Source organism: Phyllobates terribilis, unplaced genomic scaffold (assembly GCF_046119375.1).
Source record: "Phyllobates terribilis strain yellow unplaced genomic scaffold, ASM4611937v1 Scaffold_1__5_contigs__length_1240528914, whole genome shotgun sequence".
Taxonomy (NCBI): domain Eukaryota; kingdom Metazoa; phylum Chordata; class Amphibia; order Anura; family Dendrobatidae; genus Phyllobates; species Phyllobates terribilis.
The window spans coordinates 129,120,742-129,147,303 of NW_027362761.1; the positions used below are offsets into that span (position 1 = coordinate 129,120,742).

The window sequence follows — 26,562 nt, forward strand, 5'->3', positions numbered from 1 at the left end:
AAGTTGAGGTCAACTCTCTGAACCATAGAACAATGTACCACAACTCCAGAATCTTTCTGAAGGTCTTTTGCAGTCAAGCAGAGGTTCAGCTTTGCCTGTCTAGCAATCTTACGAGCAGCTCTCATTGAAATTTTGCCTTATCTTTTCTTGACCGCCACTGTTTGTTAACTGCCATATCTTAATTCCATTTCTAACTGAGGAAATGGCAACTTGAAAACGCTTTTCTATCTTCTTATAGCCTTCTCCTGTTTTGTGGGCCTCCAACATTTTCACTTTTAGAGTGCTAGGCAGCTGCTTAGAAGAACCCATGACTGCTGTTTTTTGGCACAAGGTTAGGGGAGGCTGGGTGTTTATAAAGCTGGGAAGTTTGCATCACCTGGCCTTTCCCAATGAGGATAGTGAACAAACCATAACCCTAACAGGCTAATTAAGGTCGGAAACCTTGGTGAAAGTTATATTAGCACACAAATCTCCAAGGGTGCCCAAACTTATCCAATGGTCCATTTTCCTTTTTGTCATTTTTAAAATCTAAGACATTACTTTTTTCCCTAAATTACAAAGGAAATGTGTCATCGTTAACTTTAGGCTTTAGAGAGCATTTGATCTTCAACTTGCTTAAAGCACACCTGTCACCAGGATTGTGCTTAGTAAACCACATACACTGTCAGGTGGGCGCGGTTACACTGAGTAAAATGATAACTTTGTTGATGAAATCAGTCATGTGGTTCTTTTATAATCTTTATTTTCATTTGACAGACGCTCGTGCTCCGGGGCAGCCTTTGGGGAGTGGCTTTATCTTGTGCTCCGCTTATGTTTTCATATTTCTGTCTTGACAGGTCATTGTGCTTTCAGTGACCTGCCTACTATTTTAAATACTGCCTGTGTAATTTGTGTACCACATATGAAATTTGCCTGCACCAAATTGGCCCCCGCCACCCGCGCAGTAGCATTTCTATAGACACCTGTACCACGTTAGGTAACTGATTTGCTGAAAGATGATGCTTCAGCCGATCACTCGTCTGACAGCCATCATGGCCAACTATCCCATACACAGAAGGGCTTGTTGAGCCAAATATGGTTACTGGCATATTTGGCCCTCAATTTAATATGTATGGGGGCATAAAGGGGTTGTCCAAAGTACATTTTAATAGATATTAAAATAAAGTTCCACAATTGAACGTGTTTAAGAAAAAAAAAAATTCCTGTGGTGAGATAATGTTATAAATGAGCCCCTGCTGTGTACAGTGTAATGGCTGTGTCTGACCGTGCAGGGACATGGGTCTGATCATGCCACAGTTCTTGGGCAGGGGAGGGAGCAAAAAGTATACAGACAGAACACAAGGGGATAGCAGCTGTTTAAGTGAACAATAAATTGAAGCACATTTATTTTAATGTATTTTGTATATGTCCAAAAGTTTCATGTTGAAGGTGTTTTTTGGTAGATGTTCTACAGTGCATTAAAAGGAGTTGTCCAGTACTTTTGACAAATGCCCCAATGTATTTACCTTGGGCCCATAAGTGTTTTTGTAATTGCCTTGCTGTGTCTTTATGGCCGCTCACAGGCATCACGTGACCCCCGGCTGCAGTCTGCTCTGACATCTACTGATGTCCCTTCAAGTTCTGGTTGCAGCTGGGCATGACTCAGTGCTGCGTTCCATGGTGAGTGATGGGCTGTGGGCGTGGTTACCACATGGGTCACACCCAGCATCCATTGTGCGCTTTCACTCTTATTCATTGGGAAAAAGCGTAGTGGATTCTGGGTGTGACACGCGGAGTAACCCTGCCCACAGCCCAGCATCCACAGCTGGGAGGGAGTCACTGACATCACGCCTCACTTGACATGACATCAGAGGAGGCTGCAGCCGGGAGTGACGCGATGCCTGTGAACGGCCCGTGATAGCGCCGCTCACAGGCCATAAAGACACATCAAGGTAATTACAAAAACAATTATGGGCCCAAGGTAAATACATTGGGGGACATTGGGCATTTATCAGAAGTACTGGACAACTTCTTTAACCCCATTACGGTCAATGACTGGGATAACCCGTCATGGCCGGATGCTAGTTTGCGCACCAGGACGGGTTATCCCCGTCATACATTTAAACTGTCACTGCGCATAAACACACAGTGACAGTTCCATGCCGACAACTGCCACAGACATCTGATTGGTACAGGAAGAGGTGCAGGGACCCATGCAGGCGGCGGTCCCCGCACCCAGATCGCTGTGATCGGTCAATCTGACTGACCGATCACAGCAAGATCGCACAAGAGATGCTGAAATATCAGCGTCTCCTGCCCGATCAGAGCAGGAGCTCAGCTCTGCCAGTGGCTGAGCGCCTGCACGAAACAGCCAGCAGCGGAGTCAGCACAGCCCCTGGCTGTTTACCCCCCTAAATGATGCGATCGAGTACAAATGCAACGTTCAGTAGGCAGGCAGAGGGACGGGAGCTCTGTCTTCAGATCGGCACCCCCGCGACATCATCGCGGGGGCCCGACCATTGCCATGATGACCCCCACCCCCAGGTCACCAGCCTACGGAAAGCTTTTGAGATCATGCTCACAGCATAGTCTCAAAGTATTCTGCACAGGTACACACTTGGTCAAAATGGTTGGTGCCCCTCGTTTAACCCCTTTACAGCCTGGGAAGCATTAGTACGCACCAGGCTGTAACCCCCAGTTCAGTGAGCCCACACTGAACCGGGCACATGTCAGCTGACATGTGCCCGCAACAGCTGCGGGTGGAATCGCGATCCACCCGCGGCGGTTAACATGTTAAATGCCGCTGTCAATCTCTGACAGCAGCGGCATTTAATATCGCCGCACCGGAAGCGGCTGATCACCTCTATGTAGCAGAGGCGATTGGACAGTTGCTGCTTCTAGTTCTCCTATGGAGACTATAGAAGCAAGCAAAAAGTGAAAAAAAAAAAAAAAAAAAATTATATATATATATATATATATATATATATATATATATATATATATATATATATATAGTTTAAATCACCCCCCTTTCGCCCCATTCAAAATAAAAAAAAAACAAAAAAAAAAAACACATACATTTGGTATCGCCGCGTTCAGAATCGCCCAATCAATATAAAAAAAAAAAAAAAAATCCGATAGGTAAACAGCGTCACGAGGAAAAAATTCTAAACGCCAGAATTACGTTTTTTGGTCGCCGCAATATTGCAATAACGGGCGATCAAAACATCGGATCTACCCCAAAATGGTATCAATAAAAACGTAAGCTCGGCTTGCAAAAATTAAGACCTCACCTGACCCAAGATCCCGAAAAATGGAGACGCTACAGCTCTTGGAAAATGGCGTGTTTTTTTTTTTTTAATTTTTTTTTTATTCATTTATTTTTTTAAATCAAACTTTGGATTTTTTTTTCACCACTTAAATAAAAAAGAAACTGTACATGTTTGGTGTCTACAAACTCGTAATCACCTGGAGAATTAGAATGGCAGGTCAGTTTTAGCATTTGGTGAACGTGGTAAAAAAAAAAACAAAAAAAAAACATCTGTGGTATTGCACTTTTTTGCAATTTCACCGCACTTGGAATTTTTTTTCCTGTTTTCCCGTACACGATATGGTAAAACCAGTAATATCGTTCAAAAGTACAACTCATCCCGCAAAAAATAAGCCCTCACACGGCCATATTGACCAAAAAATAAAAAAACGCTATGGCTCTGGGAACAAGGGGAGCAAAAAACAAAAATGCAAAAACGGAAAATCCCAGGGTTGCGAAGTGGTTAATGAAAGAAAAACCCACAATGGTCACAAATAACTTGAATCTGACAAAAGTAATCAATTGAAAAGCTATGAAAATGAACAAATGAAAGTCAGACATTGCTTTTCAACCCTGCTTCCACAGAATTTTTTAAAAAAATTAAAAAACTCATGAAGTAGGCCTGGACAGAAATGATGGTACCTTTTAGCTTAATATTTTATTGAACAACTTTTTGAGGCAATCAAACGATTCCTGTAACTGTCAAAGAGACTTCTGCACCTCTCGACAGGTATTTTGGCCCACTCCTCATGAGCAAACTGCTCCAGTTGTCTTGTGTTTTAAGGTTGCCTTTTCCAGATGGCATGTTTCAGCTCTTTCCAAAGATAGGATTTTAGGTCAGGGCTCATAGAAGGCCATTTCAGAATAGTCCAATGTCTTCCTCTTAGCCATTCTTGGGTGTTTTTAGCTGTGTGTTTTGGGTCATTATCCTGTTGCAAGACCCATGACCTGCGACTGAGACCAAGCTTTCTGACACTGGCACATTTCTCTCTAGAATCCCTTGATAGTTGTGAGATTTCATTGTACCCCGTACAGATTCAAGATACCCTGTGCCAGATGCAGCAAAGCAGCCCCAGAACATAACAGCCTCCTCCATGTTTCACAGTAGGGACAGTGTTCTTTTCTTGATATGCTTAATTTTGCCATCTGTTAACAGAACTGATGTGCCTTGCCAAAAACTTCCATTTTTTGTCTCGTCTCATCTATCCATAGGACATTCTCCCAGAAGCTTTGTGGCTTGTCAACATGTAGTTTGGCAAATTCCAGTCTGGCTTTATTATGATTTTTTTTTTCAACAATGGTGTTCTCCTTGCTAGTCTCCCATGAAGTCTACTTTGGATCAAACAACAACGGATGGTACGATCTGACACTGATGTTCCTGGAGCTTGAAGTTCACCTTCATCTCTTTAGACGTTATCCTGGGCTCTTTTGTTACCATTCGTATTATCAGTCTTTGATTTGTCATCAATTTTTCTCCTGTGTCCATGTCCAGGGAGGTTGGCTACAGCCCCATGGATCTTAAATTTCTGAATATGTGCAACTGTAGTCACAGGAACATCAAGCAACTTGGAGATGGTATTATATCATTTAACATGCTTGTCTATGATTTTCTTTATCTCCTGAGACAACTCTTTCCTTTACTTCCTCTGGTCCATGTTGAGTGTGGTATACACCATGTCACCAAACAGCACAGTGAGTATCTGTAGCCCTATATACAGGCCCACTGACTGATTACAAGAGTGTAGACACAACTTGGTTTAATATGTCCCTTTTGTCACATTATTTTCAAGTGTACTATTATTTCTGTCCAGGCCTATTTCAGGAGTATAATTTTTTCAAAAATTCTGTGGAAGCAGGGTTGAAAAGCAATGTCTGACTTTCATTTGTTCATTTTCATAGATTTTTAATTTATTACTACTTTTGTCAGATTCAAGTTATTTCTGTGACCATTGTGCGTTTTTTCTTTCATTAAACGAGGGGTACCAACAATATTGACCACGTGTGTATAATGCACTGCAATCTAGTGCATTGCAATGCATTATACCTGTGAAAAAAAGTGAAAGTCCCACAGTGGGACTTAGTTTTAAAAAAAAAATTACACTAATACATTTTTAGGTAAAAAAATAAACAAAAGTACACATTTTGTATCGCCGCATCTGGAATGACCCAATATATAAACATGTTACACTAGTTAACCCCATTCAGTGAACGGCGTAAAAAAAAAAAAAAAACCTGGAAAACTGCTTTTTCATCATACTGCTGGAAAAAAAAGTGGAATAAAACACAAACAGACGAATGTAAATAAAAATGGTACCGCTGAAAATGGCATCTTGTCCAGCAGAAATTAGGCCAGCATACAGCTCCATCAGCCGAAAAATTAAAAAGTTACAGCTCTTAGCATACAGCGATGCAAAGATAATAAAAACTTTTATAGAAAAAATAATTATGTAAAAGCGCAAAAACAAAGTGACAAATAAGGTATCGCTATAAAATTGTACTGACCCGTAGAATAACGCTGACTTATCAATATTACCACACAAGTAACGACATAAAAAAAATTTGAGTTGTTGGTTTTTGTTCATTCTGCCTCCCCAAAAGTCAGAATAGAAAGCGGTTAAAAAATGTAATTTGCCTGAAAATGGTACCAATAAAAACGTCAACTTGTCCCGCAAAAAACAAGCCCACACATGACCGTCGGCTGAAATATGGAAAATTATAGCTCTCAAAATATGGCGATGCAAAAATTTTATTTTTTTTTTGCAAAAAGAGCATCTTTTAGTGTGACAGCCGTCAAACATAAAAACCCAATATAAATCTGGTATCGCTGTAATCGCACCAACCCGAAGAATAGTCGCCTAATCACTTACACCGCATGAGGAATGGCGTAAAAAATACATAAAACAAATTCTTTGCATGCTGTTTATTTGTTCATTCTGCCTCCCAAAGATCACAATAAGCCTAGGCTCACATTTATCCTGCACTCTGCGCTGAGCAGTTACACCAGGGTTTCCGTGCAAATCTCTGAAATACGTGATTCAGAGGGAACCCCTGGCGGAAGATTCTCTGTAATGAGGCAGATGGAGGCACCGTGCTCGCCGTCTGGCCTGTGATCCGGCAGTGTCCATCTTTTTAGGCATGGATAAAAGCGCAGTCAGCCAGGTTTGTGAATCTATGAAAACAACAAACTGAACAGAGGCCAGACGAAGTCCAGAGCAACTCTGCTGCCTCATTATAGTGAATAGATCCCTTGGTGGGGGAGGGGGGGGGTTCATCTGAATCATGTCATTTGGAGATTTAGATGGAAAGATGGAAACCCCAAAGTAAGTGCTCAGTGTAGAGCACAGGATAAATGTGATCCCAAATTTTATGTAAAATGTTCCCAATAAAAGCTTCACATAAAAAACCCCCACTCTGGTCCGTCATCTGTTAATGGAAATATAGGGGGCTTCAACGTTACTGGTAGTACAAAGACTTTGGAAAAGCGAAATGGCTCCTCACCCCCTCCCCCCAAAAGAAATTCAGCAAATTTTGAGCTCCCAAATCCAAATCTGCCCCCTCCTTTCTGAGCACCAAAGTGTTTAAACCACATTTCGTGTTCACATGTTTGGCAGGGATATAATTTCCAAAATGGGATTCACTTGAGGAGAGATTCTGCTCTTTTAGCATTTAGGGTCTCTGTAGATGGAGTCCGCAAACTATTCTAGGAAAATCTGCACTCCAGGAGGCAAATAGTGCTCTGTCCCTCCCGAGTCTCACCGTGTGGCTAAGCAGTACTGTACAGCCACGTGTGGCATTACCACATTCAGCAGAAATTGTGACACATTTTGGTGCCATTTTCCTTAATTTCCCTGTTTCAAAATGTAAAATCTGGGGCGACAACAAGATTTTTCTGGCAAAAATGTAATTTTTCTTCACTGCCCAATGGTATAAAATTCTGTGACACACCTGTAATGTCAATATGATCACTGCACCTTTAGATTAATTCATTGAGAGGTGTAGTTTGTATAGGGGGATCACTTACAGGGGATTCTGCTATTCTGGCTCCTCAAGGGTTTCTACCAATGTGACATGGAACCCTCAAACCAGTCCAGAAAAATCTGAACTCCAATATGGTGCTTCTTCCCTTCTGAGCTTTGCACTGTGCCTCAAAAGTAGTTTTCGACCACACATGGGGTATTAGCAAACTTAGGAGAAATTGCACAAGTTTTGAGGTCATTCTCTCCTGTTACTTTTGTGAAAATAAAATATTTGGGGCTAAAAGATCATTTTTTGTGGAAAAAAAAATGTAATTTCTATTTTCACGGCTCTACGTTATGAACTTCTGTGAAGCACCTGGGTTTTCAAGGTGTTCACCACACAGCTAAATATGTTCCCTGAGGGGTCTCGTTTCCAAAATGGGGTCACTTGTTGATGTGCCTAAACAGTGGAAACATACAAGGACAACATGCCATCCGCTCTCGATTCCAGCCAATTTTGCGTTCAAAAAGTCAAGCGGTGCTCCTTCCCTTCTGAGCCCTGCCGTGCACCCAAACAGTGGTATTCCCCCACATATGGGGTATCAGCGTACTTGGGAGGAACTGCATAACAAATTTAGGGGTCCATTTTTTCCTGATAACCTTGTGAAAATAAAAAAATTAGGTCTAAAGAAATTTGGGTGAAAAATAGTTAAATGCTCATTTTTTCCTTCCACATTGCTTCAGTTCCTGTGAAGCACCTGAAGGATTAATAAAACTTCTTAAATGTGGTTTGGAGCACCTTGAGTGGTGTCATTTTTGGGTATTTTCTGTCATAGACCCTTAAAGTCACTTCAAATGTGATGTGGTCCCTGAAAAAAAATGGTTTTGTAAATTTTGCTGGAAAAAAGATTGCTGGTCAAATTTTAACCCTTATAACTTCCTAACAAAAAAAACAAAAATGTTTCAAATATTGTGCTGATGTAAAGTAGCAAAGTAGACATGCAGGAAATGTTATTAACTTTTTCTACATTTTTGCTAATTTTTTTTTCACAAATAAATGCAAGTCTTATCGAAAAACTTTTACCAGCATCATGAAGTACAATATGTCTCGAAAATACAATCTCGGGATCCGTTGAAGCGTTCCAGAGTTATTACCTCAAAGTGACAATGGTCAAATTTAAAAAATGAGGCATGGTAATTAACCTACAAAATGGCTCGGTCCTTAAGGGGTTAAACAATTTCAGGCTGAATAACTGTACACCAGGAAAGATATGAACAGATTTTTAAGTTTTTGTTGCTCTATTTGTTGTCACATGCAGCAGTACTTATCCTTGTCTGGCCATAGGGACACGTAACTGTTGATGGCCAGTGTTTGATGCATTGGACACCGCTACTTCCATTGACTTGATATATTGTCATCTGGCTCTTATTGCAACATATTTGCGGAGTCCTGCAGTATATACTGTTGCAGATATCATTGCTGAGCACCTTTTTTCACAAAGTGTGAAAGATGCACTTACAGTGGAATGTAAAAGTTTGGGCACTCCTGGTCAAAATTACTGTTATTGCGACTTCCCGGCGCCTGCGCACTAGATCCCTGCTCTACACTTTTACACAGACGGCAGTGAAATAACAGGTGAAGTGCGCAGGTGCGGGATCTGGCCATGGGAACTGCAAGTCACAGGGAACTGTGACGTGCAGGGGAGGGGAGAATTATTTTAATTAAACAAGTAGGCGGGATTTCTTCATGACCCAGGGAAAGAGACACAGCGTAACCCACAAGTAAAAAAAAAGCAATTTCACAGCCACAAGACCGCTAATATGGGACATACATGCAAGTATAGATTCACATTTCTATCACCTGTATGTCCATATTAGCAGTCTGATAGGTCCCAGGGGGTGACCGGTTCCCTTTAACCAGTTAAAGCCCGTTGTCAGTCACTGACCGTGGGATTGAACACATGCTGACCAGAAGCGCGTCATTCATCCTGCCTATAAGGCGCATATCACGCGATCGCAGGGTGCCAATGGGTTGTCATGACAGCCAGGATGACCCCCATTGCCTGTCACAGTGATTTCTGCTATACATAACAATGCTGATGCTTTATGTATAGCACAGACGATCACAGCATCAAGTCTCCTAAGTGGACTATTAAAGTATTAAACAGAATCATAGTGCCAGGTCAGTTTTACCATATAGTAAACAAGGTAAATTAAAACAAAAAAAAACCCTCGAAAAGTTGTGAAATTGCAAATTTCAGCGGACTTGGAATTTTTTTCCCCCCACTTTCCAGTGATTCACATGATAAAATGAATGGCGTAATTCAAAAGTACAACAAAAAAAAAAAAAAACAAGCCCTCATATGGCTATGTGGATGAAAAAAAAAAAAAAAAAGTTAAGGATCTTGTTATAGAAGGAGGAAAAAATGAAAGCACAAAATTGGAAAATTACAAGGTCATGAAAGGGTTAATATGCAATTAGTCCATAATGAAAGACAACCAAAGGCACCCCTAAGTTTTGTGCAGTATTTTGTGCAGTAATTTTTTTGCGCCACTGAAAAAATAAACACAAAAAGGTGAAGCTTAACCACTTATGGATGCAGACAAGTCTGGTTTTCATCTTTTTTCAAAAAGTCATAGTTTTCATGTTAGGTCGACAGACCTGTTAGGGCTTTTTCTTGTGGGGTGAAGTGTAGTGTTGAAAGTCCATTCACTTTACGATATATTATGAGTAAAAAGACAGTACCAAGTGGGGTGCAAAAAAAAAAAAAAAAAAAAATGTAATTTCCTTTTTAAACGTTAGTAATTGTGCAGTAAAAAATTTTCACGTCAATACAGCTAGAGATATAAAAATAGTAAAACAATTAAGTTTGTATAAAATAAAAATATTAAAAAATGTGGTCTGTGTTGCCATATTTCCGAGACGCATAAAACTCCTTCATTAGTACCATTTTGGTGTACATACTACATTTTGATAGCTTTTTACTGAATTTGTAGTGGGAAGTATGGTGACCTAAAACTGGCAACTTGTAATTCTTTCTTTACGACAATCACTCTGTGGGTTGAATAATTTTGTATTTTGATGGAATGGACTTATTCAGTATTGCCACACCTATGTATGTATATTTTTTCATTTCTAACTTGAATCGGTGTTTAATCACTGATTTTATTTACTGCATTACTTTTTTACAGTCTATAATATAGAAAAAAAAAAAAAAAAAAAAAGTCAGTCTCCTATGAAAACCAGACTGGTTAGGCTTCACATGAATACCAAGAGGGCAGTGAAAAGGGGCTTTAATACGCCCACTGCTGTGATGGCAACCAATCGAGACAACGCAGTCACAGAGAGATTATGCCGACTAGCAGCCAGAATGGACACTCATGTGGAAAAGATGCTGTCCGTGTCAGCTGAACTTAAGGGATTCATAGCAGCAATTAAAGCTAGATATGATCACTGCTGTTAGAGGCATATGCTGCATGTATAACACAGCCACTATCTGCCTTGTGTGGGAGTATGCTCAGCATCCAAATCCACTGTATGAGAGATATTTCCATCAAGGAAGGTTAAGAGGTTCAAAAAGTAGTGACTTATACGTGTTCAGCATATACCAGGACATGCTTTTGTAATTATTAGAGACAAATGGTAGTTATGTTTAGTCTCTACAAAAGCAGCTTCTACACTCTAGGGGGAAAGTAGGGGTATGTTACAGACCAGAGACAACTGAGAAATGGTATTAGATAGCCATTTAAGAGCCTAAGCGCTTCTTCACATGTCATGTGCTTGTGTTTTTCTATGCAGGTTTTGTTGTTTTTTTTTTTTTTTTTTTTTTAACAGTAACAGTGAATTAGATTTATAAAATCTCATGCATGCTCCCAAACCCTCATGTTTTTTTATTTTTTTTTTTATTTTGGACTGTTGTGCATAGCATGTCAATTTTTTCATTTTGACTTTTTACTGAAGTTTTACCCAATTAAGATCAAGTTGGATTAGCAGTGTTCCCTAAACTCCAGTCCTCATGGCTCCAACACATCATGTTTGGCATTTGAATGCAGTGAGGCTAGAGCTTGATCGCAAAACGTGTCACACAAATCTGTGCGACTTGCTGTCGTGCGCCTAATTTGGAGCTCTGATTTTGCTGTAAATGAAACAGACAAGTCAGATATTTAGTGTGACTCAATGCCTTGACCCCTGGGCCATTTTCAGTTTTTTTTTCCCCTAATATCAATATGGCTGTATGAGGGCTTGTTTTTTTGCAGGACGAGTTGAACTTTTGAATGACACCATTGATTATAACTAGTGATGAGCGAACGCGCTCGCCACTACTCGGTACTCGCCCGAGCATCATGGTGCTCGACAAGCTCGGCGAGTATTTCCGTGTTGCTCAGGCGGGAACTCGGGTCCCCTCCTGCATGTTTGGCACTCTTTAGGGAGCCAATGAACATACAGGGATTGCCTGCCATGCACTGTAATGCCGTAGCCATGTTGGTTGTGGGCATTACAGTGATTGGCTGACCGCACAGCGTCATCAGGTCTATACAAGACCTGGCGCTGCCATGCTCGTCACAGTCACTCCGGATCAGACAGTGTAGGGAGGGAGAGGTGCTGCTGTGTCAGGGAGAGATTTAATCGTGTATTCGGTAGTGTAGGGAGAAAAACCCGTACATTACACATATCCATTTTAACAAACAGTCCTTCTGAGGACTAATCCATCTGCAGAGATATCAGGCAGGCAGTGTATATAACAGACTGCAGTGCACATAGGACAAGAGGCTCCATTCCAGTTCTGCCTTCTGCTGCTGTTATATTTCTACAAATAGGCCCAGGTCTCAGGAATAAATTTTTTTTTTGCATCTTAATCCTCATAATTTGCTTAAAAAGTAATCCAGAGAACACCGTTTTTCTGCGCCATTTGGCACTGCAGAATACAGCCAGGTTTTTTCCATATTACAGCGCTAAAAATCCAGCTATTCAAAACGGTGTTGTTTTCTCAGTCACACGGCTCACATACACGTTGTCAGAAAATACTGCCATTTCTGGCCTCCATAAAAAATTACTTTCAGTGTGTCAGCAAACTTTTTGACACTGGTTTGCTGTTCAAAATAGTTACCTACAGGCCAGGTATTTAAAACCGTTTTCTCCATCACACGGAGCACATATAAGTTCGCTCCAAACTCAGTCATTTGTAGTGAGCGTGGAAGATACTGTCCTCCATTTAAAATGGGCAAGGAATGTGGCAAGGGAAGGGGAACTGGACGTGATGATAATGGTGCATGCAGAGGCCAAGGACAAGGCCGTGGGCAAGCCGAAATTGTGCCACAACAAACACCCACATCTTCTCGCCTGACCTTCCTGTCCCAATTTCTAGGGGACTGCAGCACACCACTATTGAACCCAGAGCAGTGTCAAAAGGTTGTTGGTTGGATAGCGGATAATGCTTCCAGTCACTTAGCCACCACCACCACCCTGTCTTCCACACGGTCAAGTCTCAGTAGCCGTGAGTCTGGACCGCATATTCCTCACCCTGATCCTCCTTCCTCCCACCATGCCGAGTACCTAGAGACAACTGATCCCACACTTGGACACTCTGAAGAGCTGTTCACTTTTCCCATTTATAGATTAGGGCGTCTCGCCTGGTCCACTTGAAGCGGGGCAAGAGGAGATCGCGTTTAGCGATGCCCAAATATTTGAGCAGCCACGGTCACACGAAGGCGACGGTGGGAAAGTGTCACAAGAGGTGGACGATGATGACACAATTGCCAGAAAGTCAGGAGGAGGACCAGGGTGCAGAAGTGGAAAATGAGGTCGTGGATGATATAGGAACTGACTCAACCTGGCAGGAGGACATGCAGAGCGAGGACAGCAGCACACAGGGGGAGGAAGGCAGAGCACCCCAACAGGCAGGAAGAAGCAGTGTGGTGGCCGCAGACAAAAGGCAGGCAACCGTTCCCTATAACACCAACATGAAGGACGTTGCCAGTACAACTGTTAACCAGACTCGGGAAGACCTGTTTTTTTAAAGACTCTGCCGATAACCCCAAAAAGGCCATTTGCACCACCTGCCAGGCCAGCATCCGCAGGGGTGGCAAAACGACCAGCCTGACCACCACCAGCATGATCAGGCACATGGCAGCAAAGCACCCGACTTTGTGGGCCGAACCCCAGGGTCCAGGAACAGTGTCTGCGGGTGGCACCATTGCTTCTTCCGCTGTTGTGGATGCAAGTCAATCCCCTGTCCATGGTGCATGCGAAGATGCCTCCTGCCCGGCACCTGTCGTTGCACACTCTCAAGTAGCAGCATCAGGACGCACGTCCATGTCATTGTCCCAGCGCAGGGTTCAGTAGTCCATACCCCAGTCCTTGGAACACAAGCGGAAATATACAGCCAAAGCCCCACAGGCCACACTACTAAATTCTCACATTTCACGACTGCTTGCGCTCGAAATGTTTCCTTTTAGGGTCGTGGAGACAGAAGCATTCCACAACCTGATGACGGCGGCTGTCCCTCGGTACTCTGTCCCCAGCCGCCACTATTTCTCCCGGTGTGCCGTCCCCGCATTACACAAGCATGTGTCCCAAAACATTAGCCGTGCTCTCAACGCAGTTACCGAAAAAGTCCACCTAACCACGGACATGTGGACAAATGCTTGTGGGCAGGGACGGTACATCTCGCTGACGGCACACTGGGTTAACAGTGGAAGCTGGGACCCAGACCTTGGGATGGAACACGTCCTCCCGACGCCAAGGATTGCAGGCCCTAGGTCAATTAGGGTTGCCCCCATGGTCTACAGCTCCTGCACCTCAGCCTCCTCCTCCAAAATGACCACATCAGTCACAAGCTGGAAGCACTGCCTCAGCCAAGCGGCAACAGGCTGTGCTGAAGCTAATATGCTTAGGTGAAAAACTGCACAATGATGAAGAGTTGTGGACAGCTCTGAAGGATCAGGCAGATCTGTGGCTCACACCGCTGAACCTACAGCCAGGCATGGTCGTGTGTGACAATGGCCGGAACCTGGTGGCGGCTCTGAGGTGAGCTCACATGCGTACTATGCCTGGCCCATGTGCTTAACCTCGTGGCTCAGCGGTTTCTCAAATCCTACCCGGAGCTGCCGGATCTGCTTGTCAAAGTACGCCGCTTGTGTGCTGATTTAAGAAAGTCAGCTACAGCTTCCGCCACCCTTGCAGTGTTTCAGCAGCATTTGCAGCTTCCGGCTCACAGACTGGTGTGTGATGTCCCCATGCGTTGGAACTCTACACTGCAGATGTGGGGAAGGATTTGTGAGCAGAAGAGGGCAGTTGTTGAGTACCAACATCAACAAGGCCGTCGGTATTCAGTTCAGACTCCACACATAAGACCTCAGGAGTGGACATGGATGTCAGACATATGTACCATCCTCCAAAACTTTGAGGACTCCACCAAGATGGTGAGCGGCGATGACGCCATAATTAGCGTCACCATTCCGCTCCTCTGTCTTCTGAAATGCTCTCTTCTCACAATCAAAGAGGATGCATTGCAGGCGGAGCACAATGAGATGGAGCAAGGAACCATACAGGGTGATTACACACAGCCAAGCCTCATCTCATCCCAACGTGGATTGGGTGACAATGAGGAAGAGGACGGACAGGAGCTAGTTTCATGCACTATAGACGGTACTACCTGCACAGCTGTCATACCGTCTGTTCAGCGTGGATGGCAAGAGGACAGAGGAGGAGGAGGAGAGCATGGTCAGTCATCCTCTTGTTGAGGACACGGAAGTCTTGCCTGTTAGTCTGGCACGCATGGCTGAGTTTATGTTACGCTGCCTTTCCCATGACCTTCGCGTTCTCAAAATTTTGGGTGACAGCCATTACTGGTTGGTGACATTTCTAGACCCACGCTACAAGGAGAACTTTACATCTCTTATTCCTGAGGAGGACAGGTCTACAAAAATGGAGCTGTACCAGAAGGCCCTTGTTGCGGAACTATTAAAAAAAAATCCCATCTGAAAACGCTGGCGGCAGAGGACACAGTTCGTTGGACAACCAAGGAATACAGGCGAGAGAGACCACTTCAATCCAGTAGAGGCAGGGCAACACTGTCAAAGTTCTGGGAGAGTTTTCTCAGACCCTCCCATCGCACAGGCCCTGAGGCGCGGGGTACTCTCACAAGGAGTGCAAAGATTGGGAAGATGCTGAGGGAGTACCTTGCTGACCGTACCAACGTCCTCCGTGATTCTGCTGTGCCTTATAATTATTGGCTATCCAAGCTGGATACGTGGAATGAACTGGCTCTCTATGCTTTGGAGGTCCTGGCCTGCCCTGCCGCCAGCGTTTTATCAGAGCGGGTTTTTAACGGATAAGCGCATCTGCCTGTCAACTGAAAATGCTGACAGGCTGACTCTTATAAAAATGAACAAGGGCTGGATTGGGCCAGACTTCTCAACACTACTGAATGATAGCAGCGTAAAACTCCAATCCAGTGTCTTTTTTTGAGGTGTATTCCCATGCACCTTTTCACACCCACACATGGGTATACGCTTCCTGATTTTGGCTATTTGCTCTTGTCCTCCTCCTTCTCATCCTCCACCACATCACCAGGGTGACCGTGGTCTGTGATGCAACACCCACATCATTTTTTTAAAGGGTGTTTATGATGCAGTGAATTTTTTTTTATTATAAAGTATGTTCATGTATACCCCCCAGGGGTAAATGTTTGTCAGCCCATACACTTAGTGCATGGGCATTACAAGTATAGGAGGCCCGCTCCTTTCTAATAAAAAAAATGTTCCTATGAGGCCCTCCTCCACGTCTCTTCCATGGGGCATTGAAGTGCCTCCAAATTTTTGGCAGCACTTGCATTCACAGCATAGGCCAACACTATGGGAGACTCTCCCCTTTCTAATGAGAACATGTCGTACCTTGTTACTGTGGCCCTGCTCTATGTGTCTTTAAATTCTTATTGGTGTTTTTCCCAAATTTTGGCAGCCCTTGCAGTCACAGCATGGGCATTACCACTATAGGAGACCCGCTCCTTTATAATGGGAACATTTTTTTTTACCGAGACCCTCCTCTATGTCTCTTCAAAGGGGTATTGGGTTGCGTCCAAATTTTTGGCAGCCCTTACAGTCACTGGATACGCAATAACAGTATAGGAGACCCACTTGTTAATAATGGGAACAACAAAGCATAGCCGGCTGATGGCTCTCTAACAATAGCTAGGGCCGAAGGCTGGCCTTTTAAAGAATAGTAAGGGCAGTCTGATGTCCCTATAAAAATAGGCTTTATGAATTTCAGAGTCCCTCCATCATAAATAAAACAGGAAGTGTCTGATGATGTGTTACACACCACATTGCCAGCTAAGGTTGTAAAATGTTAAAATGACATTTCCCGGTGAATGCATTTGTCTAAAAAAAAAAAAAAAAAAAAAACAATAGGATCTTTCTTTAGTATAAAAAACAGCGTCACCAATTTAAGTTACATAGTTACATAGTTACATAGTTTATAAGGCCTAAAAAAGACAAGCGTCCATCCAGTTCAGCCTATTTCTTGTGCACTGCAGCTATTCTGCAGCATTGATCCAGGGGAAGGCAAAAAAAAACCATGTGGTATAGGCCAATTTACATCATTGAGGAAAAATTCACTTCCCCACTCCAATCTGGCAGTCAGATTAAATCCCTGGATTAATTAACTATCACTAAGCATAAGATGTAATTTTATTGTTCTCAAGAAAGGCGTCCAGGCCTCTCTTGAACTCATTAAGTGAGTTGGAGATCACCATTTCCTCTCCCAGAGAGTTCCAGAGTCTCACGGCTCTGACCGTAAAGAATCCCCTTCTATGCTGGTGCAGGAACCTCCTTTCCTCCAGACGCATAGTGTGCCCCCTCGTCTTTGTCACCATCCTTGGTATAAACAGGTCATGGGAGAGATCTCTGTACTGCCCCCTGATGTATTTATACATGTTTATGAGGTCTCCCCTAAGCCTTCTCTTTTCCAACGTAAATAGGCCTAATTTTGACAACCTCTCTGGGTATTCTAGTCCCTCTATTCCCTTTATTCCCTTAGTCGCCCTCCTTGTTCAGCTCCTGCACCTCCTCCTCCATCATCTCCGAAATGACCACATCAGTCACAAGCTGACAGCACTGCCTTGGCCAAGCGGCAACAAGCTGTGCTGAAGCTAACATGCTTAATTGACAAACCGCCCAGCGCTGCAGAGTTGTTGAAAGCTGTAACAGCAGCCTGATCTGTGTCTCTCTCCGCTGAACATACAGCCAGGCATGGTCATGTGTGACAATGGGCGGAACCTGGTGACGGAGAAATGACAGGAGGGGTAGATATGGTTTCCTTCAATGCCAGTCCTTTCACCGAGCTAAACAATATGGCTGTGGTGAAATACAACTCCCACTGAGAAGCTGTTTCAGATTGAAAAACATTGTGCCCACCAGAGGATTTGATTCTGAGGGCTAACCTTTCTCCCCCGCTCAAGAGCCCCATAGCAGCTGCAAAGTTAGCGCTATCATGAACTTTCCTGAGGTAGAAGCCAAGGCACACCAGAAGATTTTCTGGTGGGACCGTCCAACCCTGCCGAGAAGCAGTCCTGGCTAAGAAAAGTGTGTGGGAAGGTTCCCGGACACTATGGCTGCTTTTTTTTAATGTGGATCGGCCATGCTTATGCATGTTATTTCTCAAACCGCATTACAGATCAGGCCATTATTCAACTCTGTATTCAAGAAATTAAATGCGCAAAGAAAGAGGTGTGTGTGTGTGTGTGTGTGTGTGTGTGTGTGTGTGTGTGTGTGTGTGTGTGTGTGTGTGTGTCAAAGCACCACCGACAAGGGCGAGTTGATGTTGGACGGGCTGCCATTGCTTCTGCAACAAGCTGCATTACAGGACTTCCTGTGAGAAATGACATGCAGGGTAGATAGGGTTTTCCTCTATGCCAGTCCTTTCACTGAGCTAAATACAACTCTCAGCAAAAAAAGTTGTGGACTGGCTCCGTACCGTCCCTGGCCACATTCACCTGTCCACGTGTTTGTGGTTAGGCGGTCCTTCCCAGTAAGTGCACTGGGGAGGGCACGGGTAATGTTGTGGGACCTGTGCTTGTGGAAGGTGGAGGCGATACCGGGAAATATAGTGGCGGCTGGGGACAGAGTATGGACACCCGGCCGCCGCCGGCATGAGGTTGTGAAAAGCTTCCGCCTCCACGAGCTTAATAGGCCACATTTCAAGTGCAAGCAGCTGTCAAAAATTTGGCAGTATAGTATTGCAGCCTGTTTTGGCTGCACACTTGAGCTTGCATTCCAAGGAATCGTTGCTTGGGTAAAGCACCCGAGTATTCCAATTTGCTCGACCCGAGCAACGAGTATCCGAGCATTTTAGTGCTCACTCATCACTAATTGTAACATAGTGTACTGGAAAATAGGAAAGAAACAATTCAAAGTGTGGTGAAATTGGGAAAAAAAAAAAAAAAAGAAGAATTAGACCTACTGGTAATTCTGTTTCCAGGTAGTCCCTCAGGACAGCACACTAGGAGGTAGTCCTTCCTGACCTATGACAGGACAGGATCACAGAGGTTAAAAGGCCCCTCCCACCTCAACCTTCCAGTGTTTTTACCAATTACCACTGAAGGATGGGTGCAAATGGTCTACACGAGCCACTAGAAACTCATATGCAAGAACCACTAACAGCTCCAGCTCAACCCAGAGCCATGGCGGGCAGACGAACCAACGACCTGCGGTAAGACAGATCCCGCGCCAGCCAAAAGATAAAAATAAGGGAGTGGGGTAATTGAGGGTGCTGTCCTGAGGGACTACCTGGAAACAGGATTACCAGTAAGCCTAATTCCCTTTTTCCAGTACATCCCTCAAGAGAGCGCACTAGGAGAAATACCAAATCAATAGCACCAGGGTGGGTACAGAAACCTCAAAGGACCAAGGTCCTGAGCAGGAACCAGGCCAGGTATAGAAAAGATCTGTACGATCAGAAGAAATATAGACAAGTAAAGAGATCGGCAAAGATAAACCACCATAATGTGTGATATATATGTACAATGTGAACATTCAGTATAAATGTGACAAATTATGCAGCAGAAATAGAGGGAGAGAGACTCCCATGTTGTACCCCAACACCAATAATGAACCGATGCGATTGTTAGAAAGATTATACTTATAACACCGTAGCCATAGAATAGACCTTAAACACCTTTTTGCCCAGCAAAAGTATGGTGACAGCCTCTGCCACAAACCCAACGAGGACTGTTGTAGACAAACAAACATGCATGTGCTTAATAACAGGGCTGTTCCTTCGCCGGTCCTCCTGGGCTCCAACTAAACCTTGGTTACAGACCAGCTTACCATAGTATGATGAGTCCTGCAGGACAGAGGCCCTGGATTGAAGGAAGATCAAACCAATAACAGTATACGGAGAAATGGGCAGAGAATTGGGATGCCTATACATTACACATCCAGGAGCCCACAGACAACTATTCTGACTCTAGATCTCTAGGCCTCAAGTAAGGGCTGGATATTATTGAAACTGAGGAAATAGAATGCCAGGTAACATTCCCTGCCATTAACAATGCTGGTCTCCTCATCAGAACCTCTAATAGGGAAGAGTAGATCACCCCCCCCCCCCCCCCCGTGGCGCCGATGTTAACACGGAGAGCGAGCTCTGAAATTAATCAAAGTAGCCTAAATAAGTGACCTTACCATTGGTTGCGCCATATACATACATACATACATTTCATGACTATGAAAATTGTACATTCACACTGAAGGCATCAATACTATGAATTAACACATGTGGAATTATATACTTAACAAAAAAGTGTGAAACAACTGAAAATATGTCTTATATTCTAGGTTCTTCAAAGTAGCCACCTTTTGCTTTGATGACTGCTTTGCACACTCTTGGCATTCTCTTGATGAGCTTCAAGAGGTAGTCACCAGAAATGGTTTTCACTTCACAGGTGTGCCCTGTCAGGTTCAATAAGTGGGATTTCTTGCCTTATAAATGGGGTTGGGACCATCAGTTGTGTTGTGCAGAAGTCAGGTGGATACACAGCTGATAGTCCTACTGAATAGACTGTTAGAATTTGTATTATGGCAAGAAAAAAGCAGCCAAGTAAAGAAAAACGAGTGGCCATCATTACTTTAAGAAATGAAGGTCAATCAGTGCGAAAAATTGGGAAAACTTTGAATGTGTCTTGTTTGGGCTAAAGAACACAAGGAATGGACATTAGATCAGTGGAAATCTGTGCTTTGGTCTGACGAGTCCAAATTTGAGATCTTTGGTTCCAACCACCGTGTCTTTGTGTGACGCAGAAAAGGTGAACGGATGGACTCTACATGCCTGGTTCCCACCGTGAAGCATGGAGGAGGAGGTGTGATGGTGTGGGGGTGCTTTGCTGGTGACACTGTTGGGGATTTATTCAAAATTGAAGGCATACTGAACCAGCATGGCTACCACAGCATCTTGCAGCGGCATGCTATTCCACCCAGTTTGCGTTTAGTTGGACCATCATTTATTTTCAACAGGACAATGACCCCAAACACATCTCCAGGCTGTGTAAGGGATATTTGACCAAGAAGGAGAGTGATGGGGTGCTACACCAGATGAGCTGGCCTCCAGAGTCACCAGACCTGAACCCAATCGAGATGGTTTGGGGTGAGCTGGACCGCAGAGTGAAGGCAAAAGGGCCAACAAGTGCTAAGCATCTCTGGGAACTCCTTCAAGATTGTTGGAAGACCATTTCCGGCGACTACCTCTTGAAGCTCATCAAGAGAATGCCAAGAGTGTGCAAAGCAGTCATCAAAGCAAAAGGTGGCTACTTTGAAGAACCTAGAATAAAAGACATATTTTCAGTTGTTTCAAACTTTTTTTGTTAAGTATATAACTCCACATGTGTTAATTTATAGTTTTGATGCCTTCAGTGTGAATGTACAATTTTCATAGTCATGAAAATAAAGAAAAATCTTTAAATGAGAAGGTGTGTCTAAACTTTCGGTCTGTACTGTATATGAAGAAAATCAATAATTGATTTGACATTCACATCTGGCTTATAATCCAGGACCTTGGTAAAACTCCAGGGACTGGTAAGAACCCCTTCCCATAAGAGAGAATACTTTAGAAACTGCCTCTATACAAGTAACTAGCCCAGACATTTTTTGTCTGTTTCATATATAATTTTATTTATTTTAATATATTTAGGACCAGTTATCAAACTTGGGCTCAACCTGGAGAAAATAAAGCCATAAAAAAGGCAATCCCGCTACCATGTGTAAAATAAATGAGGGAACAAGATGAGATCTTCTCAGTGATATTGGTACACCTGGACTGCACCCGTGACCAGGATCCTACTCTATAGCTAGAGGAAAGAAAGTTTCTTCCCATCACAGAGGGAGATTATCTGGGGTTCTTACTGTTAAGAACCCATAGTCCCACTGCCTTACAGTAGATAAAGAAGTCAGGGCGCCTACAATAAAGAATCTTTAACAGTAGTGAATATGGGGTCCTCTGTCATATGATGCTGTACTGTTGATTCACAACAAAATTACAAAGAAGGTCGAGATACCCTCCTTAATAAATATATTACAGACTAGAATTTTTAACAGGAGGCTGATAAAGGAAACTAGACCGATCTCCGTATGTGGAGTCGGGAAGGATTCTTTTCCCCAAGATGATTAGCAGCTATCGCATAGGATTATCTACTCCCGGAACAGTAGTAGGTCATGTTATAGGATGAACTCAATAGACATATGTCTCCCTTCAACCACAACCCCTAGTACTTAAAGGCAGTATATGAATTTAGATCCCTGTTCCAAAACAGAATACTAGGCCAATCAGAGCATAGTTATTCCTCTGGCTAAACCCAGATGCACAGATTGAGGCAAAGGAAGCTGGATCTGGATCCAGAAATACAAAGATTCTACCAGAATCGAGGCCAGAGACAAAGTGTGAAAAGGTAGGCTGGAGACACAAGGTACGAAACACGATGCCAGCGTCCCAAGGCATAAGCCGTAGGCACACAGCCACAGGCACAAGGCCAAAATCACAAGGACACAGGCACAAGGCGAACTATGAAGTACAATGAGACACCATGAACTACAATGAGGTACTACGAGGTACAGAGGCAATATAAAGTACAATGAGGCAACCTGAGGCACAAAGGCATCCTAAGGTGCTATGAGACATCATAAGGCACACTGATGCAGTTATACCAAGGCACAGAGTCACAATGATGTACTATGATTGTACCATGAGGCACTACAAATCACAGACTAGAGTAGTGTTTGAAGGTGCTAGACAAGAGACTAGACTCTCAATCAGGAGAGTAATTAATCTGAACTCAGTCTAAACCTCCTATATGAGTAGTACACCTCAATTGTCAGACTATAATGCAGGGAAGCAGTGTCACACCAGGAATGCTGCACAGACTGGCTGCCGGCTGAGGGACCTCCGCCCAGAGAGGTGTCTGCCCTGGACCACCTTGGAGCATATGCAGCTTGATGTCGAGAGCCCTCCACCGAGGAAGCGGCAAAGCCAGGAGCCACTTCCCGCTCTACTGACCTGGCTGAGGGACCCCCGCCCAGTGAGGAAACAGCCCAGAGCCTCTTCACAGAGGGAAGGGAAGAGATCGATCCCCTCTGATCCCCCTGAGCTCCCAGGTAATCTTCGCGCTGATGCGTATTCCTCTGCTGCATCTGTCCTGCAAGGGACAGGAAAAAACACTGAACACTGGAGGGTTGAGGTGGAAGGGGCCTTTTTGTGATCCTGTCCCATCATAGGTCAAGGAAGGACTACGTCCTTGACCTAAGGACAGTGTGCTGTCTAGAAGAATGTACTGGAAAAGTGCAATTCCACAATTTATTTTACTCACCATGTTGATTATTATGGCAAAACTGACCAATGATTCCTCAGGTCAGTAAGAGTATGCAGATACCAAACATTTATAGATTTTTTAAAAAAATTTACCAGTTAGACAGCAGGATGTAACTGGTTAATAGCTGCAGGCAGTGCACTGCTCCACCCATAGCGGTTAATGGCACATGATGACTGATTTATCAGTTATATGAGGGGAAAGATGCAGGCTCAGCGTGTGAAACAGCATCAAAGTCAGGGACATGACGTAAATCTATATTTCTAATATCATGAAGGGGTTACCAGTCATCACGATTTTGGAATGTAAAAACATGGCTGTAATATTGATTACATTCATACCTTTGGTGAAGAAAGCCACGTTCTTTAACCCCCTTCTAGACATTTGCTATATCTATCCACACACACACAGACTACAGACCAAAAGTTTGGACACACCTTCTCATTTAAAGATTTTTCTGTATTTTCATGACTATGAAAATTGCACATTCACACTGGAGGCATCAAAACTATGAATTATCACATGTGGAATCATATACTTAACAAAAAAGTGTGAAACAACTGAAAATATGTCTTATATTCTAGGTTCTTCAGAGTAGCCACCTTTAGCTTTGATGACTGCTTTGCACACTCTTGGCATTCTCTTGATGAGCTTCAAGAGGTAGTCACCGGAAATGGTCTTCCAACAATCTTGAAGGAGTTCCCAGAGATGCTTAACACTTGTTGGCCCTTTTGTCTTCACTCTGCGGTCCAGCTCACCCCAAACCATCTCAATTGGGTTCAGGTCTGGTGACTCTGGATGCCAGGTCATCTGGAGTAGCACCCCATCACTCTCCTTCTTGGTCAAATAGCCCTTACATAGCCTGGAGGTGTGTTTGGGGTCATTGTCCTGTTGAAAAATAAATCATGGTCCAACTAAACGCCAACCAGATGGAATAGCATGCTGCTCAAAAACAAAGAGAACACTCAAATAACACATCCTAGATCTGAATGAATGAAATATTCTCATTGAATACTTTGTTCTGTACAAAGCTGAATGTGCTGACAACAAAATCACACAAAAATCATCAATGGAAATCAAATTTATTAACCAATGGAGGCCTAAATTTGGAGTCACCCCCAAAATTAAAGTGGAAAAACACACTACAGGCTGATCCAACTTTGATGCAATGTCCTTAAAACAAGTCAAAATGAGGCTTAGTATTGTGTGTGGCCTCCACGTACCAGTATGACCTCCTTGCAATGCCTGGGTATGCTCCTGATGAGGTTGCGGATGGTGTCCTGTGGGATCTCCTCCCTGACCTGGACTAAAGCATCCGCCAACTCCTGTGGTGCAACGTGACGTTGGTGGATGGAGCGAGACATGATGTCCCAGATGTGCTCAATCGGATTCAGGTCTGGGGAACGGGCGGGCCAGTCCATAACTTCAATGCCTTCATCTTACAGGAACAGCTGACACTCCAGCCACATGAGGTCTGCCAATTTCCTGGATTAGGAGGAACCCAGGGCCAACCGCACCAGCATATGGTCTCACAAGGGGTCTGAGGATCTCATCTTGGTACCTAATGGCAGTCAGGCTACCTCTGGCGAGCACATGGAGGGCTGTGAGGCCCTCCAAAGAAATGCCACCCCACACCATTACTGACCCACTGCCAAACCGGTCATGCTGAAGGATGTTGCAGGCAGCAGATCGCTCTCCACGGCGTCTCCAGACTCTGTCACGTCTGTCACATGTGCTCAGTGTGAACCTGTTTTCATCTGTGAAGAGCACAGGGCACCAGTGGAGACTTTGCCAATCCTGGTGTTCTGTGGCAAATGCCAGGCATCCTGCATGGTGTTGGGCTGTGATCACAACCCCCATCTGTGGACGTCGGGCCCTCATACCACCCTCATGTAGTCGGTTTCTAACCATTTGTGCAGACACATGCACATTTGTGGCCTGCTGGAGGTCATTTTGCAGGGCTCTGGCAGTGCTCCTCCTTGCACAAAGGTGGAGGTAGCGGTCCTGCTGCTGGGTTGTTGCACTCCTACAGACCCCTCCACGTCTCCTGGTGTACTGGTCTGCCTCCTGGTAGTGCCTCCAGCCTCTGGACACTACGCTGACAGACACAGCAAACCTTCTTGCCACAGCTTGCATTGATGTGCCATCCTGGATGAGCTGCACTATCTGAGCAACTTCTGTGGGTTGTAGAGTCCATCTCATGCTACCACGAGAGAAAGCACAACCAACATTCAAAAGTGACCAAAACATCAGCCAGAAAGCATTGGTACTGAGATGTGGTCTGTGGTCCTCACCTGCAGAGCCACTCCTTTATTGAGGGTGTCTTGATAATTGCCAATAATTTCCATCTAATGTCTATTCCATTTGCACAACAGCATGTGAAATTGATTGTCAATCAGTGTTGCTTCTTAAGTGGACAGTTTGATTTCACAGAAGTTTGATTTACTTGGAGTTATATTCAGTTTAAGTGTTCTTAAGTGATCTCAATAAATATATTGTACCCATGAAAATATATTTTTATGAAGAAAAAAAAAAAAAAAAAAAAAAAGTAAAACATTTGGTATCGCCACGCCCGGAACGACTTAACCTATAAAACTGTCCCACTAGTTAACTCCCTCAGGGAACACTGTAAAAAAACAAAACGAGGCAAAAAAATGGTTTATCATGAAGCCGCCAAACAAAAAAGTGGAATAAAACGCGACATGTAAATAAAAATGGTATCTCGGAAAAAGTTATCTTGTCCTGCAAAAACCAAGCTGCAATACAGCTCCATCAGTGGGAAAAAAAAGAAAAAAAAGTTTATTCTGAAAGCTAGAAGTGATGCAAAAATATTTTTTTTTCTATAAAATAGTTTTTATCGTGTAAAAGCGCCAAAACATAAAAAACACTAAGGTTACTTATCGGTAGGCAGTTTTTCCAGAACCCATGACAGCACACCTTGAGAGGGATCCGCTCCACCAAGGACAGGAAACAGTCTGAAATTAAAAAAGGCGGTACCTCTCTCCCGCTTCAGTTTATTACAGAGCACAAAGAGGACCTCCATAAAATGTTAGACAAATAACCAACATCTACATCACACACAAGCACCAAACTAGTGCACACCCAAAGGGTGAGAAACGGGTGCCGTCAACAGGCTACCGGTAAGTAACCTTGGTGTTTTCCCCTCACCCATGACAGCACACCTTGAGAGAATTTTGGAGAATATATGAGCACCCTAGGGAGGGACCACGGTCTGAAGCACCATTCTCCTAAACGTAAGGTCAACAGAGGAGGACAGATCCAACCTCTAGTGCTTATAAAAGGTGGATGGTGGAGACCAAGTAGCAGCTTTACATATTTGGTCAATTGAAACATCCACTCTCTCTGTCCAGGAGGTTGCCACGGCTCTGGTGAACTGAGCCTTTATACTGTCTGGAGCCGGAACTCCCGTAGATATGTAGGGTAAACTAATTGCCTCCCTAAGCCA

At 43.8% G+C, this 26,562-nt stretch overlaps 1 protein-coding gene across 1 annotated transcript in view; it reads right to left on the minus strand.

Moving 5' to 3' along the window:
• Positions 1 to 26,562, minus strand: part of LOC141228647 (RNA exonuclease 1 homolog) — a 195,430-nt gene that overhangs the window by 156,316 nt on the left and 12,552 nt on the right. The window lies entirely within an intron of this gene.